This window comes from Bubalus bubalis, chromosome 3, assembly GCF_019923935.1.
Source record: "Bubalus bubalis isolate 160015118507 breed Murrah chromosome 3, NDDB_SH_1, whole genome shotgun sequence".
NCBI lineage: Eukaryota > Metazoa > Chordata > Mammalia > Artiodactyla > Bovidae > Bubalus > Bubalus bubalis.
This window is the reverse complement of record NC_059159.1, coordinates 126,451,187-126,465,686: the sequence shown is the minus strand read 5'-3', so window position 1 is coordinate 126,465,686 and position 14,500 is coordinate 126,451,187.

The following is a 14,500-nucleotide window of genomic DNA, read 5'->3' as shown; positions in this document are numbered from 1 at the left end:
CAGGAAACTATATTCAATATCCTGTGATAAACCATAATGGAAAAGAATATGAAAAAGCATATAGATACATGGGCTTTCCTGGTAGCTCAGCTGATAAAGAATCCGCCTACAATGCAAGAGACTCCAGTTTGATTCCTGGGTCGGGAAGATCCCCTGAAGAAGGGAAAGGCTACCTACTCCAGTATTCTTGGGCTTCCCTTATGGCTTAGATGGTAAAGAATCTGCCACAATGCAGGAGACCTGGGTTCTATCCCTGGGTTGGGAAGATCCCCTGGAGGAGGGCATGGCAACCCATTCCTTGCTTGGAGAACCCCATGGGCAGAGGAGCCTGGCGGGCTACAGTCCATGGGGTTGCAAAGAGATGGACATGACCAAAGCAACTGAGCACAGCACAACACAACTAAATCTCTTTGCTGTACAGCAGAAACTAATACAATATCATAAATCAACTATACTTTAATAAAATTAAAAAACAAAACAATTTCCTCCATTGCACTATATTGGTTTTATATAATATACATAAAACACTTAGCACAATGCCTGCACAGAGTAGTATTCAACAAACAAAAATTTGTTCTTTAGACAAAGTGAAAGTGTAGTGAGATACATAGCTTTGATATACAGGCGACTACTCTGCTTGACTTATGTCTTGTATTTGTCCCTTAATTATTAACAAGCCTAAGTCAGAGGTGCCCAAGGCCTGAAAGGCATCAAGGATATGTCACCTTGGGCTGAAACTCCCATCTGGAGACCTGGGCATATCCACATAGATGGCTTAATAAGCTGCCGTCATCTTTTCCTCCCTATCCAGAGAGGCTAAATTATATTCTTGGCCGGTTTAGTTAACAAGTCTCTTTTTTCTGGTTGTAGTAAGTCTGTCTGAACTTCTTACCCCAGCATGGTTTGCCAGCTATTCTGCTGGCCTAGTAGTAACTTTTTACCCATTTAGCTGCAGAGAATGTTGTTCTGGGCCAGACACTCAGCCAGAGGCTGGGGAAATAGGGAGAAGACACAGTTCTCAGATGAGCCCAACTGTAAGTCACAGGGAGTGGTCAGCTGTATAACACCCAGTGCACTGTGTGGGGCAGGATGGGAGGGATTCATGGAACAGGGAGCCAGGCAAGGTGTCAAGAGCTCTGACATTTGATGTGGGCCTTGAGGAATAAGTAGAGATTTTGCTAGGCCACAAAGCAAATGATGAGAACCTTCTAGACTTTTTGAGTGTGTTAGCTAGAATCAAAGTGAGAACTCGAAGAGGGAAAGGAAACTCAAGGGACAAAATTAGGGCTTTTATTATATCATCTCCTCCCATGTGGAGACACAGCTCAAGTACTGGAGGGCTTTTTACTTCTCTTTAATAGGTAAGACCACTCCCGTAAAAATGAGAGCTCTTTTCCTTCTTAGATGGAGAGGTTAAGTGACTAGACCAAGTCTATATACTTAGTAGGCAACAAGCAAAGCCTAAACCCAGTGCATCTCCAAGGCTTAGCCCCAGTTTGTGGTCTATAATCAATATTTATTGCATGAACAGTGAATGAATGAATGAACCAAGTCCTCTTGATTCCCATATAGTAAAATTTATCACTTGTTTTTGTTGTTGTAGCTGATTATTATCACCATCCACAAAGGAATCCCTTGGGATATACCTTCAAGCCCTTTGTGAATCCTCAGATTCATGAAAGCATCTATAACATGTATATTTTCTCTTGATATGAGAGTTTTACACAGGGCAGGGAGTCCACCAAGCAGTTTTTTTAATTGCTTTATATTCTTTTTGCCTCTAGTCTGAATACCTTCCCATCTCTCCTGGTCATAGCCATCAGGAGCTTGACTTATTTGTACCTTGAATCACACCCCTCATATGCTTGTCATGTGACCTTTTTATTGTTTATAGGCCAAAATTGCTCCCCAGCCCAAAATTAGAGGCTCTAACCTGCCTTCTCATCCTTATCTTTCATTTCATTTATTCTTGCGTTCATTAAGCAAATATTTATTGAGTGCTTCTTAAGAATCAGACTCAGTGCTAGGAATTGAAGATACAGAGGTAAAGAGGAAGGATACACAGTTTTGCTTCATGGAGCTGACTATCTAGTGGCAGAAACAGTAATAAAGGAAAGTTATATTATATAATGGTTTATATTATGTAATGTAGTTTTGATAAGTGCCACAAAAGGGAAGTATAGGATGGTGAGATTGTTCAGCAGGGGAATCTAATCTATTTGGGAGGGTCAACATCAGCTTCCCTGAGAGACTGCATTTAGGGGAATAGGAAATGGCTCAGTGGAGAGACTGGGGAGGACATTCCTGGCAGAAGGCACAGCCTGGGTAAAGGCCCTGAGGTAGGACAGAACTTGGCTTTGCAAGGAGATTTAGAAAGGTCCATGTGGCTATCATGGTTGCACCCACAACAGCCTGCAGTGCTTCCTTTTGTAGGGACAGCAAAATCCCAAGTCCTTACTCTAGTGCACAAGATCCCACATGGTCCAGGGTCCCACTGGAGCTCAGATCTCAATTCCTCCCACTTCCTCTCCCCTTCTCCCATCAGCCTCATTTTGCTGTTCAAAAATGGCAAACCTAGTTCATTTTCTGGACACCTGCATTTTTTCTCCCTTCTACCTATGACACCCTCATACAAGATGTCTTCATAGCTCATTCCTTCATTCTATGTGAATTTGTGCTGAATATTATCAAAGAGGCCTTCTCTGATTACTCTTTCTGTAAGAGTGACCCTCCGCCACTCTCAGTCCCATTACTCTGCATATAATTCTTCATCACCCTTACCACCACTTGGCATATCATTTGTATTTGTTAATGAATTGTATCCCTCCATTACCTTGTAAGGGTCATGAATGAAGCTGTCTTCTTGATTCGTGTATCCTCAGGACCTAGAACATTGCTTGACTCACCTCAATAAATATGTTAGAAAGTGAAAGTGAAAGTGACGTTGCTCAGTAGTGCCCAACTCTTTGCGACCCCATGGACTGTAGCCTACCAGGCTTCTCTGTCCATGGGATTTTCCAGGCAATAGTACTGAAGTGGATTGCCATTTCCTTCTCCAGGGGATCTTTCCAAACCAGGGATTGAACCTGGGTCTCCCACATTGTAGACCGACACTTTACCATCTGAGCCACCAGGGAAGTCCCTGCACATATTAACACATATTAAATATGTGTTATTTAATATATATACATTAAATATGTATATAATAATATACATATTATATAATATAACACATTATATAATATGTGTTATATTAAATAACACATATTTAATAACAGTTAATATGTGTTAATAACAGTTAAATGGGAAGAGTGATCAAAGACTGGACTGTAAAGAAAGCCAAGAGCCAGACTGTGGAACACATACCTTGTACTTTCATATCCAGAACAGCCTCGTTCATGCTTTTTCCTCCCCCTGCAATGCTCTTCTCCATCCTCGTCCATCACCATCTCCACCAATGGAAGTCCCATTGACATAGCCCATTGCTGGAACTTCCACATAACATCTATTTAATTTCTTTTTGGATTCTGCTGAGTGAGCTGTATGTTTGACTCCTGTCCCCAGTGCATCACAGAGCTTGACCCAGAGTAGGTACTCAGAAAATCCTTGCTTAATTGGGTGGCAGGATGGCAGTAATCCAGGAGAGTTGATAATCCAGATTAGGGTTTATCATAAGGATGAGGAGTTGAGCCAAAGTGTGATTGGATTTGAAGGAACATGTAGTTAAGAGCATGAATTCAGAGCTTAGTTGACTGGGTTTTAAATCTGGTTCTGTCAGTTACTGAAAGTGAAAGTGAAGTTGCTCAGTCGTGTCCGATTCTTTGCGACCCCGTGGACTGTAGCCCATCAGGCTCCTCCATCCATGGGATTCTCCAGGCAAGAATATTGGAGTGGGTTGCCATTTCCTTCTCCAGGAGATCTTCCTGACCCAGGGATTGAACCCAGGTCTCCTGCATTGCAAGCAGACACTTTAACCTCTGAGCCACCAGGGATGACTTATTAATCTGCAAAGGCCTCAGTGTTGTTTATGTTGTTTACAATGGGCATAAAGAGTGCCTCTGTCACAAAATCATTATGACATTTAAATTAATCACTACATGAAAGCATTCAAAATAGTGCAAGAAATGTAATGAATACTATATACATGTGCTGTTTAAAAAAATAAATAAAAAGGCTAGGATGCTGTTTATGGGCAGGGAACCTCAAAGTCTAGGGGAAGCCGGAACTTGGTAGAGGGAGAGCATTTGGAGATGTACCCAGGAACCTGAGCAGGAACTAGGAGGAGGTCTTGGGAGCCAAAGCCTAATCCCACCCAGTGCTTCAGTCCATTTTACAGAAAGGGAGGCTGAGTTCAGGAAGCATCTTCCCTACACTTTGACCACAGCAGAGGAATGCTTATGACTCAAGTGACTCCCAGAGTAATGCTCCCCCTACTGTTTCCTCACAATTTATCAATGGACTCCAACAATTGGCATCCCAGGTGGTAGCTTATTATTTATTTTCTTATTTATTTCCTTTCTTGTTTCTCAGAGCAGTTGAGGTAGTTCATAGGAAGCAATAGAAGGCAAACTATGGATTAGAAACAGTATTGCTGCTGCTGCTAAGTCACTTCAGTCGTGTCCGACTCTGTGCGACCCCATAGATGGCAGCCCACCAGGCTTCCCTGTCCCTGGGATTCTCCAGGCAAGAACACTGGAGTGGGTTGCCATTTCCTTATCTTAGGTCTAGGAAAAGTATACGTTAAAATAAGAGGCCAGAATGGTGTAAGGAGGATAGGAGAGACCACTGATGATAAATAAGCATGGTTGCTATTTTCATGTGCAAATTATGTTTATAAGGGTCAAAGTGAAAAGAGACACATGGTTAGTTATATAAAAATGAAAACCAAAGTGTTTTCCTACTTCTTATTCTTAAAAGAAGTTTCTCATTTGTATCAGACTCTTTTTATTTATTTTAAATTGAAGAGTAGTTGCTTTACAATATTGTGTTAGTTTCTGCTATACATCAACATGAATCAGCCATACGTATACATATATCCCCTCCCTCTCAAACTTCCCTCCCACCTCCCACCCCATCCCACACCTCTAGATTGTCAAAGAGCCAGATTCTTTAGGATGACCTTTCCATTCACAGGCCCTAAGGCTATCTTGGCCCATGAGTTGTCCAAATTTCTTCTTTAAGGCGTTTATAGTTTCTGGATTTGCTTGAAAAATCTTAGATCCTCATTGTGACTCTACTGTGATTATGGGCTTCCCCTAATCAGTCAAATACTACATTTGTGATTCAACCTCTTAGAATTTCATGGTTCTTAAAGACCTTAAAGGTCATCAAGTCTAATATCCCCATCCCACTTACCTTCTGATGTTTGAATCTTCTCTGCAACAACTCCATCAAGTGGTCTTCCAGCTCTTTCTTGAATGCTTCCAGTGACAGAGAACTCATTACCTTCAGAGACATCTCATTCCATCTGTCCATGAAGTTTCCTGTTTGGTTGAGTTGACATCTGAATCCTGGCCATACTTATTGAAAGAGACATTTCATCACTGAGGAAAGAAATCAAGTCTAATTGGCTAGCAGCAAGCAACTCTGGGAATCCTAAGCTTCATTAGAAGTAGACTTTTGTTCAAATAAAGTGTTAAAATTAAAGCAGTATATATCTGAGTGGGGCCAATTGGCATAAACTCATCACAGCATATGGTGTGCTTCCTTTTATATGCATGTTTAGCAGCTAGTGGGTACCAAACCTCACACAGCTCCCAATTGCTAGCACTAATGAAGGATCTGTTTGCTTTGGGGGATAAAGATGGTATCACTGATTCACAGTTGTTTTTCCAGGAGTGATGAACAGATTTTACTTCCTCATCTACACTCTCTTGCTTGGTCCTTTCTTGGCCCCACTATCACTGCCCTACTTCAGACCTCATTGTCTCTTGCCAGGACTGTTCACTTGTCTCTAACTGGCCTCCCTGCCTCAAGTCTGGCCTTCTGTGGTCTAATCACACCACGGGAGAGGTCTTCATCAAGCATAGATTTGCAGTATCACTTCTAGCTTGAAATCTTCAGTTAGCTCCAGCATGGAGTCCAAATTTCCTAGCTGGTAAGATGGGCAGGGCAGGGTCAGGATTTGCTTGTGGCCATGAAGAGGACAAAGCTAAGTATCAGTCATTCAGGGACAGTTGAACCCCCAAAGTAGTGTCAGACCTTTGGGAACAGTGGCTTGAATTTGTGTAGCTTTACAGCAGTCAGAGTCTATTCACTGACAAAAATTAATTTCATCTCTAGTTAACAGAAGAAGAAACAGATTCTCTCAGTACTACTCCTACTAGGGCTACTACTACTACTAACAACAGTGAATGGTTTTATAGCACTTTCTGTGTGCCAGCACTTCATTTATCTGTTTCTAAGCACTTTATTCGGAGAAGGCAATGGCACCCCACTCCAGTACTCTTGCCTGGAGAATCCCATGGACAGAGGAGTTCTGGTAGGCTACAGTCCATGGGGTCGCGAAGAGTCGGACACGACTGAGCAACTTCCCTTTCACTTTTCACTTTCATGCACTGGAGAAGGAAATGGCAACCCACTCCAGTGTTCTTGCCTGGAGAATCCCAGGGACAGAGGAGCCTGTTGGGCTGCCGTCTATGGGGTCGCACAGAGTCGGACACGACTGACGCGACTTAGCAGCAGCAGCAGCAAGCACTTTATTTCATTTAAATCCTCATAGTCAGGTAACTGATGACCCTGAGAGTGAGCACCTCCTGAAGTTTGTGCCCTGCTGCTCCCTGTTGCTGTCCAGCACCAGGCCTGGCAGGATTCAAGTCCAAGTGTTAGTCCCTCAGTCGTGTCCAACTCTTTGTGACCCCATGACTGTAACCCGCTACACTTCTTTGTCCATGGGATTTTCCAGGCAAGAATACTGGAGTGGGTAGCCATTTCCCTCTCCAGGGGATCTTCCCGACTCAGGAATTGAATACAGGTATCCTATCTTGCTGGCAGATTCTTTACCATCTGAGCAAACAGGGGCTTACCTGCCAGGATGCATGTATCAATGACACATGAAGCAGGATTTGGGGGCACCATCTTGGGGGGATCTCAGACAGGAAGTCGGGTCCTTAGCAGACATCCACCCTCACTGCTGGCACTGGGATCAGAAGGACCAGCCCAGAGTTTTGTAGTCAGGGTTGGAGAGCCATGAGGCCATTATCACAGCAGGCAGTGTGGTGGAGAAGACTGCAGGGTGGGGAGCCACGTTCCTCCATGTGCATACCTCGTGGACCTCAGTTTCCCCCTCTGCACAATCAGAGTGTTAAGATCCCTGTCTCCTTCCCAGGTTCAGTGTGATGAGGGCAATGAGGGTGTCCGATGGAATGTGAAGTGCCCATGCAGTGTGGGTGGGGGAGGATAGCCAAGTGGGTATGAGGAACCTGGGGGGTCAGGCTTATCCCTGCATGACTCCCCCTTTCATATCTCATTAAGATGAGTGAAATAGCTTAGCTTGATGACAGCAGATGTGCTTCCCACCCACTATCAGGAGAGCACCCCCCGATCCTACCATCCCCACCCATAGGCAGCCTGCCGCCAGGAGCCGCCTGGCCTTCAAATCCCAGCACAGCCCTGCCCTTGTGACGAACACCTCTTCCAGCTCAGTCACAATAAATTGTCTCCTTTCTTATAAACCGAGGGCTCTGTCCCCACCAGCCTCCCCCATTACCCACACTTCCCCTGGGTCTTAAAACATGCCACTTCCACAAAACCTGGAGGCCCACCTTAGGAAGTGTGAGATCCATGTTGATAACTAGCTAGGCTAATTGAAAATATTTTGGAGTTTGCTGTTAGCTCTGTCAAATCAAGTAAAAAATCATTCTTATCTACCACAAGCAGCAGTTATGCAAATCTGCCCATGGCATTAATTAAAGGACTTCCTTACTCCTCAGAGTGTTATTCATAAATGAGGAACAGGAACATTCAGGGGCCTATTTCTTTCTCTCCCGCAGCCATAGCCCTATCTGAATTAATGTCATATCCGGAGAGTCTGCCCTGGAGGGCGGGGGAATTGGATTCCTGTGGGCAGATATCTGACTTCCGTATTTGTGCAGCACTGTATGTTTACCAGGTGTCAACTAGATGGGACAGGCCATCCCTCAAGTGAATCTTCACACTTGTCACATTATCACACTTGTCACTTGAGATTTCTAGCCTAATCTTGACCTCGTGTTGTGGGCAGGTAGATGCCATTTACAGAACAATTTTACATCCGCTGATATAATTTTACAGATGTACAGAACAGTTTTACATCTGCTTCTGATCCTCACAACAGTTCTGTGATATTAGTTGTTGTTGTTCTTATTATTATTACCTCTGCGTTGCAGATGAGAAAATTTGGACTTCCTTGCTATAAAACAGGGGTAATCAAAACTTTTGTAAAGGGGCAGATAGCAAATATTTTAGGCTTTGCAGTCTGTGAGGTGTCTGCCTCTATAGCATGAAAACAGAGATAGACTCTGAATAAACAAACAGATGTGGCTGTGTCCCAATAAAACTTTATTTACAAAAGCAGGTGGTGGGCCTTGGTTTCCTGACTTCTGCTATAAAGCACTGAGATTGTGGAAGGGAAAAGATACCTTTGGCAAATAGAAAACCTTAATGAGGGCATTTGTTGTAATCTCAATAAACATTACTGAGCATCCACATATGTCCAGCACATAAATCGTAGGTAAGTCAAGGAGTGTATGATATGCAGAGCAAAGACCTATATGAATTCACATCACTATCATGTAAGGCTCAGAGTTCTCAGGACCATTAGAGGAGGCCTATGGAACTCAGAATTCAGAACATCTGGAACCAAAAGGAGCTTTCTGGAGGATTTTATACGTTAACTGGGCTTTGAGGAACCACTAGGATCAAACACGAAACCTTGTCCATGGGGCATCATTGGTGGAGGGTCAGTGTGATCATGTTTCCCCTCCTCATTCTGCTCTGTCCACCAATAGAGACCAGACATGTTTGCTGTCAGTGTTCAGGCGAGGGCCCTTGTAGGACAGGCATGGTGATGAAAGGGAACCTGAGCTCAGGACAGTGCTCAAGGCCCCATATAAATGAAAAGAATAGGTTCAAGTTGGGCCATGCAAGAGCCAGTTGGAGTGAGACAGGTAGTTACAAGCAGCGGAGAAAGAGAAGTTGGGATGAAAGGTGTCTCGTGGCACTGAGTCACAGGCAGGGGGCTGTGGCTGCCTGGAACTTTAGGTTATATGTCATGATGCTGTGGCTACAACCCCTGACTCCCTGTTCTGGGCTGGGGGGATTCCCCACACCAATTACAATAAGGATGAACTCATTCTGGGCTAGTGCCTGTGATGCTTTGAGATCACAGGGCACCTTCACAATGATTAATCTTCACAACAAATCCTATGAGGCTACTACTGTCATCCCCATTTTAGAGGTAGAGAAGCCGAGGTTCAGAATAATGCACGGTTGTGCCCAAGCATTTGAAGCTAGAGATGGGTGACCTAGTGCTTTTCTCACCGTTCTCTACTGCCCCATAGTACATGTGCCTGGAGTTAGAGACAGAAGAGTAAGAGGATAAGAAAATATAGGTCAGAATCCTAATCAAGAAAGACCACTCTAGTGGACTCAAGGCTCAAAAGAGTGCTATGGGGAAGGAGATAGATTCCCACCTGATCAGAAGCTCTGGGTTCCCATGAAATGTGCGTTTATTCTTGCATCACTGGCTGGAGCGACTAAGTGATTCAGCTCCAGGCTGTCTCCTTAACATCTCAGAGCATATCATCACCCATGTGGCTGCCAGCTGGTGGGGCTGAGGGTGCTTTTGGGCTCTGCCCCATTTGCTTCTTGCTCTTACTCTTAGCCTCGTCTCTCTGGCTTATAGCTCTTTCCAGCCAGCACCTTTGAATTAATTATTTCTTTGGGTGGTTTTTCAGGATATGATATTCACATCCAGCCCTCAGGATGTCTACCCAGAGGACTGTATGCCTAGGTCTCACATTCATGTGGAGCCCTCTATGTCTATTTTTAACCTCATCCCTGATCAGGGTTATACACATGTCTTAGTGAAACATTGCCAAGCCTGGGAGAAGACTGTCTTCATAAAACAGAAAATTGCACCTCTTTGTGAGACCAGAGCCCTTCTGGTGCAATAAATAAATTGATCATTCCTATGATTGCCTTGGAAGAGTAACCAAACATACATTGCATTGTGCACATGGTTTAAAAGCCATAATTTTTTAAAAAGCAAATATTTCAGAGGTACCAGTTTATTTGGCCGTGTTTTTGCATTTCTTTCTTTTTATTTAAAGCACCAAAAGCCTCAAACACAGAAATGCCTAGGATATCTCTTGACCCCTGAAGAGCCCTGGTGTGCCACACCCCAGTGTTCTGGGAGTAGGGGTGAGCTGGAGAATCCTGCCACTCGCCTTCTGTCTAGATCTCGGTTAACAGAACATCTCCCAGCTCAGTCTCCCAAGTTAGAACCCCCTCTTCAGTGAGTGCTTCAGCCCACACTGCCACTGCCTTCATCTGGTCGTCTTCATCTCTCTCTTGGACTGTTATTTAAACATTCTGGAACGTGATCTTTCTGTTACCAGTTTCTTCCCATGCACTCCATTTTCCACACTGCTCTTAGAGTGATCTCTATAAAAAGCAAATCTAATCATGGCTGGAAAACCTCAGTACCTTGGTTTTACTCCCAGCTTAGTTGGGGTGGGGTTTCTTTGCTGCTGTCATCGCCCACGATGACTTCTCTCACATAGGAGCTCAGGCTGGAGCTTGGGGAGAGGAGGTGTAAGGCCCAGCGCCCCTCCAGTCCCAAAGAACAGAGGCACCTAAGGCTGCTCCCTTCCCAGGGTTCCCCTCCCCAGCCTACCCCACCAAGCCTCCACCAATCCCGTCAGCCAGACAGTGGACAGTGGTGTCCTTCTGAGAAGGTCTTTCCTAGATCTAAGAAGGGGCATACAGTATCAAGGCACAGAATCCAGACACTGGTTCCTTGTTCTTTTATGCAGCAAAGGGGGGCTCCTGGACCATGTCTCCCATCTGCTGATGGGTCCCTATCTCTGTGGCATCCCTTCCCCACATGCTTTCTTCTGCAGTGTGGTGTCCTCGCTGCTCACTTCTGCCTAGGAGCCATGCCACCTCTCTCTGAGCTCACAAGCTTTAGTGACACTTCAGGTTTCTATGGGTCCTCCAGGGAGAGGTGAGGATGGCTCTGTTTCTCTAAGTGACAGCAGGTCCACAGGTCCAGTTCAGATGATCTCTGCTGAGAGCAGTGTCTGATTTCTGTGTGTGGTTACCTACAAGGCAGATATACTTCACCCAGGCAGCAGTGGAGTTTTGCTCTGTTTTTAGAATGAGTCCACCCCATTTGAAGTCCTAGAGAGGAGAAATTTTTCCCTCCTGTTAGTGTGTTTTGGCCTTGCTTCTTTGAGAAGCTTAGGTGACTATTATGTCTGCTTTTGACTAATAAGCCTGGCTCCCCCTGTAAAAAAGCCAGGCTACCTATAAGTGGCTGCTTTCTCTGCTACCCAGTAAGGAGAGCATGGCCCAGATCCACATCTGATAGAAAAGGGGTCTCTGGGGCACCCAGCAAATCATCCTGAACTCCTGCCACAATAAACTTCAGTCCATCTGTATTAGGCTCCTAGGGCTGCTGAGACGAAGGATCACAAACTTGGTGGCTTAAAACAACAAAAGTAGTCTCTCTCATACTTTGAGAAGCTCGGAGTGTGAAGCTAAGGTTGGTGGGCCCATGCTTCCTCTGCAGGCTCTAGCAGAGTTCTTCCCTCCTCTTTGGGCTTCCATGCCCTGCGGTAGCTGCACCCTCACATCTCTGCCTCCATCCTCATGTGGCCTCTCCTTAATGTGTCTTTCCCCTCTGTCCTGTCTCAAATCTTCTGTCTTTGTCTCAGAAGGATCTTTGTCATAACAATCCAGGATAATCCGGGTTGAACTCATCTCAAGATCGATCCTTAACTTAATCCCATCAGTGAAAACCCCTTTTCCAAATGAGGTCCCGTTCACAGGTCTCGACGGTTAGGACATGGACACTGTTTAGGGGCCACCGTTCACCCTCCATACCATCCCAAGACACACCAAGTCCTTTTACACTGTGCCTTCACAGAGGTCATCTCCCCTCTACCTATGTTGTCCTTCACCAGCTGCCCGTCTGTCCCCCATCCCCATGCTTTCCTCACTTTGCAGATTCAGCTGCACCTTGAAGCAAGAGCTCAAGCATCCCTTGTGCACAAAGCCATCCCCTCAAGGAGGTACTGCCATGGGTTCTTTCCTCTAGGACCCTGTAGTGTGTGCTCACTAGCCTGGAAGGCATCTGCCAGCCCCAGTCTGCGCGGTGAGTGTGGAGCCAGGCCAGTGTGAGCGAGTCATCACCCTGAAACCTCCTCTCAAGGTCACCAGGGATTTCCATTTTGCTAAATCCACTGGTCACTTCTCCTCCTTTTCTTTTTTCCAACTAAACTGCTTAGCAACCCCTTGACATAGTTTACTGCTCAGCAACTCTTGACACAGTTAACTGCTCAGCAACACTTGACACAATTAACTGCTCCCTCCTTCTCCATCACTTTCTTCTCCTGGCTTTTTATAACACTCCTTGTTTTCTTCCCACCTCACTGGCCATCCTCTCTTCCTATCCCTTGCTAGTCCATCCTCCACTGCTGAACCTCTGGATATTGGAATGCCCGAGGGCTCTGCTCGCCCCTCTTTTTGTCCTTTCTCCCCAGGAATTTCACAGGTACAAGTAATAGGTATATTTGTCAACGACTCTTACATTTATGTTTAGCCTAGACTATTTACCTATGGATTTTGTATCCAGCTATTGGCTTGACATTTTACTTGAATGTCTAGTGGATATTTTATGTGTAACATGTTCAAAGAAAAACACTTGTTTTTCTCCCAGCTTTGTTCCTTCTTGCCCCTACTCAAAATGTCACTCAAGCGAAAAACCCAAAATCATTGTTGATTATTTTTTCCTATGCCCTGTGCCAAGTCAATCTGAAAGCGCTATGAAGTCTATATCCAAGCTGTGTCTTGAGCCTATCTCTATATTTTCTTTTCTACCCCTACTGTACCAGCCTCACTTCTCTTGCCTCAACTCCCCCTACTTACCCTTCCCTTGAATCTTCCAGCCTCCTGGGTCTTCTCTGTGTTCTGCAAATGACCATGTTCATTTCTACCTTCTGTATTTCCTCCTTCCTTTGTCTGGAATGCTGTTCTCTTAGATCTTGGCATAATTTCCTTCTTGTCTCTAAGGCCTTGATTCAGATACGACTTACTACCAAAGTATCCATCCACCCATATCACTTTCTATCCCAAGACCCATTTTGATTTCTTTCTGCTACTACTAAGTTACAACTGCAGACAGTGACTGCAACCATGAAATTAAAAGATGCTTGCTTCTTGGAAGAAAATCTATGAAAAGCAGAGACCTCACTTTGCCAACAAAGGTCCAGATAGTCAAAGCTATGGTTTTTCCAGGAGTCATGTATGGATGTGAGAGCTGGACCATAAGGAGGGCTGAGTGCTGAAGAATTGATGCCTTCAAATTGTGGGTGCTGGAGAAGACTCTTGAGAGTCCCTTGGACAACATGAAATCAAACCAGTCAATCCTAAAAGAAATCAACCCTGAATATTCATTGGAAGGACTGATGCTGAAGCTGAACCTCCAATACTTTGGCCATCTGATGTGAACAGCTAACTCATTGGGAAAGACTCTGATGCTGGGAAGGATTGAAGGCAAAAGGAGAAGGGGACAGCAGAAGATGAGATGTTTAGATAGCATGACTGACTCAATGGACATGAATTTGAGCAAACTCAGGGAGATAGTGAAGGAAAGGGGAGCCTGGTATACTGCAGTCCATGGGATCATAAAGAGTCGGACATGACTTAGTGACTGAACAACAAGTGATCTGATTAATCTTGTTTATTTGTTTACTTGATTAATGTTGTCCTCTTTGTCTTGACAAACACAGGTACTTTCCTGCCTTGATCACTCACTGTACCTAGATAAGTTGCTATCACTCAACCTAATAGCAACTGTATATATGCTTGTCAAATAAATGAGTGTGTGTTTTAGAAAAATCAATCTGGAAACAATTTGGAAAAGAGACTTGAAGGGAAGAAATCTGTGCTTTAGAACATTCTCTCTGGTTAGAGTATGTAATGTGAGTTGAACTTTGAAACCCCACAGTCACTTGGAACACCAAACCTTGTAGGGTGTTTGGTGAGATGAAATCAGGACGATTATAACTTAGAAATGAATTAGAAGATTTCTTCATTGGTTCTTTCCCTGCACTATTGCCTTTGTGTAGTGAAAATACAGCCAAAATAGACTTCCGTATTTGGGTTGATGACAGCGCAAGTGTGTGAAAGTGGAATGAGATACTTTTCCCATGGCAGCTTCTGACCCCCAAATTCTGGACAATTGCTGTGAGGACAGAGTTCCCTGAGAGTATCATCTGGCGGTGAAGATGCGAGG